The sequence below is a fragment of the Lactuca sativa genome, chromosome 7 (genome assembly GCF_002870075.4).
Source record: "Lactuca sativa cultivar Salinas chromosome 7, Lsat_Salinas_v11, whole genome shotgun sequence".
NCBI classification, from domain to species: domain Eukaryota; kingdom Viridiplantae; phylum Streptophyta; class Magnoliopsida; order Asterales; family Asteraceae; genus Lactuca; species Lactuca sativa.
This window is the reverse complement of record NC_056629.2, coordinates 144878765-144884764: the sequence shown is the minus strand read 5'-3', so window position 1 is coordinate 144884764 and position 6000 is coordinate 144878765.

The window sequence follows — 6000 nt, the reverse complement described above, 5'->3', positions numbered from 1 at the left end:
CCGCGGATACTTGGACCGATAAAGTAGACGCGGAACTATTGAGAGTACTAAGTGTTCTGAATAGAGTACATTTTTCATGAATGGATTCTCACGAGGCATTTCTATAATCGCTTAACATATACTAGTCATGTATAATTAAGTTGGGGAGGACTGTTGACTGAGCGACTCCGCCCTAAATCCACAACCAAACGAGGAACATGAAATGAGGTGGCATTCACTCACTCTAGGTCTATCCATCTTAACTATACATGGCCGTAACGTATATGTTTTGCCATTATAGTTTTACCTGATGAATTTTAAATTTTATAACAGTGCTGCGACTTTCGCCTTAATGAGGAGGTATTTACATTTGAATTAGCCTTTTATTCTTTTCAGTTTAGTTATCCGAGATTGAGAGACGTACCAAAATCTACTAGGTTCCTTGATTCTTCTCCCTAAGCATTAGAGTTAGACTCCTCCTGTGTCCTTGTCTTTCCCTTCGGTTGGGCAGTCCTTGAATTCTCCCATTTCACCACACAGGTGGCAAACTATACGGGTCGCCACATTGGTGGTTGATGTAATGACCTCAACTGGGGTTCTGCAGAGGCGAGCAATATGCCCCAACATGTGGCACCTAGTACAATAGAGCTCCCGACAGACACCATGATGATGGTAGCTGCACTTGCTGCAATGGGGAAGGTTTCCTAAGTATGGTCTCCTAGGTGTAGGGATGGAAGGGTTGGTAGGAAATTTGACCATCTCAGCTCGTTGCCCTTCGGAAGGTCCTTTAGCCGAGGTACTTCCCTGCTCGATCTTGATCTTTCTCTTCAGTGGATTTGAGTGAGGTTCTTGGGTGGCTGGGTATGCAGGGGTTGGTTGTCGCTGTCCATTGCTAGGATCGGAAATCCCGATAAGGCCCTTGCTAACATTGGCGTTGTTAGTATTCAGGTGAGCCTTGACAACTGCTACGGCTGCCGAGACTGCAGCTTGGAACGTAGCTTCATCGAATAAGAGAGTAGGTTTCTTGCTTGCGGACTGGTTGCGCTTCTTCGGTGGCATGGTTTTTCCTACACGGAAAGGAATACAAGATGATGAGAGACGATGGCTAGCCTGGACATATCTGTCCTGACTGTATTAGGCATAAACTTTTCCCGTGCCTCGGGTACTGGTTGTCTGAGTGTCGACCTACATCCCTATGATGTAGTCCTGGTGTACAAGGTAGGAGTATGAGTATCGGAAAAAGGCCATAAGATGCGATTCATTCCTATTAAGTCACCTTTATACAGGGAAAGGTTTCACTCTCCGGCCTGGAGAGATTTGAGAACAGTTTGGAACAAAACCGCGGAAAGAGAGGCTCGTGAAGGCTTATGGCTAGATACTTTCAATAGAGGTGCGGGGATCCGCTCTAATCGTGTAACTGGCAACGGGAAACGATGATTTACCTAACACATAGCGTGAGTAGTGTAACCACTAACTCACAAAATTGTATTCTTTTAAGGGTGTATTAGCGTGATGATCACAAGGAAAAGACACTTCTCGGGTTCCATGTACTGGCTCCCTCTGTCTACCTCGTAGTTTTGACTGAAATTGGTGTTGGTTTCCTTCGGGTAGTTACCTAGGGTTCTTCTCTTGTGAAGACATATTTAATTTCTACTCCGCCTCACTTCCGAATCTGACTCTGGGTGTCATCACTTCATGATGGATGACTGGGAATCTCGGAAGTGTAGGCAAGTTTCTCACCGATGCCCCTAAAGATATAGGCACTTGGTGGATTCAATAGTCTCGACCCAGTTCATTTATTTCCGAACTGGAAATCTTCTCAATGAACTTCTTCGGGGCCGGAATCAACTCTTCTGTCAAGCACTGAAGTGGGTAGGGTTGTCTACAGGGTTCGTGCGAGAATGGAAATGTCTAAAGAATCCTAAGAGATTATTAACATTTCACTGGATGATCCATATCGAGTCCTGCTACAATTTCACAGGGTATACAAATCATATATAGCTTAGATCCGATAGGCCTTCGAATATGTGATACTACTCTAGAACCACATCCCAACGAGGAAAAGGAAATAGGGCGAAACCACACATTCTTAGCCTATGGGATCCTTATTATATATAACCTTAGAAGTATACTCTCTGTAATTGTAGGTATATCAATAAGTATCTTTTTAGTTCTTCACACAAGGTTGGTTATGGATCCTAAAATACCCCTATGGTATTTTAATTTCTTGTTTGTTTCTTATCTTCTGAATATGATTTTGGGATTAGTGTGAATCTTTTAGTATTCCAAAATACTCTTATAGCATTTTAACTTTATGTTTGGCTCTAGCATTCCTAGTTGGTAAGTTTCAGACCTGTTGCAACACCACTATCACTCCCAAGCACACGTTCATCGCATCTCGAATAAATGTAGTTGATCAGGTTACATTTATTCCAGCTTACGATTACATAACTGCCCAGGTTTGACTGTAATGCTCAACATCTGATGACTTTCATTATTGTTCTTCTTGTGATACTTTTGTTCGAGTGTTTCGATTCTGGATGTTCTTATACTTTGGTAAAATATGGTTATATTTTAAAGTATAATTCTTGGTCAGAGTGTTTTATCTCTTTGTGTTTATAGGTTGTATATCTTTTATGAATTGATATACTTAGCTCACTATAAACAATGCTCTAATACCAATCTGTCACACCCCAAAACCGGAACGGCGGAAATGTTCTGGAGTGGATGATGTCATGTCAAGTATCACAACACATGCATTATAGTAATCAAAGTACAACAAAACATTGCATTAATAGTGATAGTTTTACATGGTTTACTTTACAATACATGAAGGTAATACAAGTAAATATATTGGTGCAACTTGGCATAAATAGTCTTCAACAGAAGCTCCTGGATTGTACCTGTCTAATGCTTACCTGAGAATACAAGTTATTTGAAAAGCGAGTATCAACATTTTTACAAATGCTTCTGAGTTCATAAGCATTTAGTGACATTTTACTCAAATAACTTTATATAAGTAGTAGTTTTCAAGTATACAGTGAAATAGAGTCCTTTCCAGAAAATCCTATATTTTCTATTTAAAATGCAGTCTTCTACCAAGACTGGTCAGAGTTATGTGGTAAAAAGTAGTTTTCCCTTAAACACGTTCATTTTCAAAATACGGGATCTGCTTTTTAAGAAAGTCGGAAAATATCAGGGAAAGTAACATATGCCTCAGTAGTGAGGACTGCTGACTAAGGCAAAAGGAATAATAGACTCCAGGAGAGTATCGAATGAATGACACGCCTGGCTTAGTCTAACAGAAAGAGACACAGACCCCAGACGGTACCAAATGAAAGGTACAGCTAGTAAGGTCTAAAACAGTGAACACAGACCCCAGACAATATCAACTGAATGATACGTCTAGCAAGGTCTAAAACAGCGAATACAGTGAATACAGTGAATATAGACCCCAGATAGTATCAAATGAATGATAAGTCTAGCAGGGTCTAAAACAGTGTGACTCCGAGAGTGGGTTCCAGCATACAGTGTAAATTGCTGGTGAAAAACCATTACCTTAAGGCCATGAATTATAAGGTAACCTGGGATACTCGTAACCATACTAACCGACACTAGAGTACCTGACACTCTACAAGCATCTAGAGAATATGACATTTGTCACCCCTTGGCTTAGTAGGCCATGGACTGTAGCTAGCAGTCAGGGTGCGAGGGTGTCAATCCCGTATAGATCTATACACACAATGTCCGCCCTCCCTACAGGAGACTCTGGTTACCAACCTGACGACGGAGAAGGTCGTGTCCCGAAGATGCATCCCAAATAGTGGGTAGTGTGTTTCCAATACAGTGTTGAATTAGAGGTAGAGACTCATAACTGAACTGACTAAAGTAAACCTATATGTCTATGCTTGTGTACATAATATATAAGTAATGAATCAAACGACCTTCGGATGGACATCCGATCCCACTAGACCACATCTCAACGAAGAAAAGGAAATAGGGCGGACAGGCCTTCCTAAGTCCTTCAATCATTTTTTTATATGCATCTATGCAAGCACAGACATACATCTAACTAGGCTCGAGTGTGTAACAGTGGAATCATATCGTGAAGTATAAGCGTACAATGTGGAATAACCGAATCGTGATGTATAAACGTACAGTATGGAATAACCGAATTGTGATGTATAAACATACAGTGTGGAATAACCGAATCGTGATGTATAAACGTACAGTGTGGAATAACCGAATCGTGAAGTATAAGCGTTAACCAATATAAGTGTATCACGAAGTGGAAATGACAACAGGTGAAGTAAGAGCGTCTAAAAGGTATAAGCTACTACAAGTATAAGCGAAGTAGAGGCAATAACAAGTATAAACACATCACGAAGTGAAAGCATTATCAAGTAGGAACTTTAACTAAGAATGAGTATCAAAACATGGAAGAAAACCTTTATTCTTTAGAAAATCGCGACAGGGATTTTTTTTGTAAAATAAGTTGGAAAACCTTTAGAAATTCTTTGGGAACTCTTCATAAACCAGTTTAAAATGAACTTTGATAAAACAGTATATGTAAGAGTGTTGAAACAAGTGAAAACCTTTTAGAAAACCATTTATAGTGTCCTACTTGGTAAAACAGCTTACAGTATGGTAAATCCTTGTGCATGCGGGTTATCAATCACATATGATTGATATGATAATTGGCATGTTTAACTTGTATTCCCCCCCCTACAAAACATGTAAAAACATTGAAAAGGTTCATTCAGGGGTATGAAATCACCTGGTGTAAGTGGATCCGACAAAGGCGTCGATTGAGTGCTCGGTGTCAAGTAAGGACTTGGACACACTTAGAGACCTATTTAACATATGATAACATATGTTTACATAAAATTAGTATATTTAATACTAATTAAACAAGTATACGCACTCTAAGGAGCGGAAAACACTTTGGTTAAGTGTTTGGGGTGTCCCGGGTAACATTTAAGGGCTAGAATGGCTTAGGAATGGAGTTTACTCTCCAAGAGTAAACTCTATACTTAGTGTTTATGGCCCTGGGACAACTCCCATGAGTTTACGGCCATAAACTCATGGTGAGGGTGTTCTAGGATGCTAAGATGTCTCATATCAGTTGTGGGATTTTCCGAGGTCTAAATATAAAAGGTGTGAATGGATTTAAGGCTTTACATGGACCACTGAGGAGTTTACGGCCCTAAGCAAGGGAGCTTATGGCCGTAAGCTCCTATACACTCATTCTTTTGGTGTTTTAAGGGCTTAAGTGGTAGAGGGTAAATTCCTAAGCATTTTTCCAAGTCAAATGGGGAGTTTAGGGCACCAAATAACCCCTTTGTAGGAGTTTACGGCCCATGTACCCTTCCATGAGGGGTTTACGGTCGTGAACTCCTTATGGAGTTGTTTTAATTGTGTTCAAGGTCCCTAGCTTGTTTGTGGTTGATTCTAGAATTTAATCCAAGGCCATTGGTGTGTTTAAGGGCATTTTTAACACACAAAAATGAGTTTACTCCCCATGAAGAGGAATTTACGGCCCAAGCATGTTCTTGGGCAGTAAACTCATGTTTACTCCCCAAAATGCTAGTTCAAGGTGTTCTAAGTCCGATTCCATAAGCCTACAAGTCATATATAAGCCTTAGGGACAATTTAGAGGGGTTTTGGGGCTTAAAAACCCCATTAAATGGTGTTCATGGCCCAAGAGTGCTCTTGGGTCGTAAACTCATGATCTTGTCCCTATTTTATGTTTTAAACTCGAATTTGTACGCTAGATAAGTTATACAACGAGTTAGGATAGTTTACCTACTCGTTTGGGGCTCGAAACGAACGATTTTTGGCTCGGGAAAAAGTTGTAGAGAGAGAGAGAGAGAGAGAGTTTAAGGAGTGTAAAAAGTCTCCAATGGACTCCACTCAGCCGTATATAGGGGTTGGAGTTGGGGCTCAGTAGGAGTCTACCTGATACTACCGTTAAACGGGGCTTTTGGTCGCACCCAATTTAGTGGTGGTAATAAAATTTTA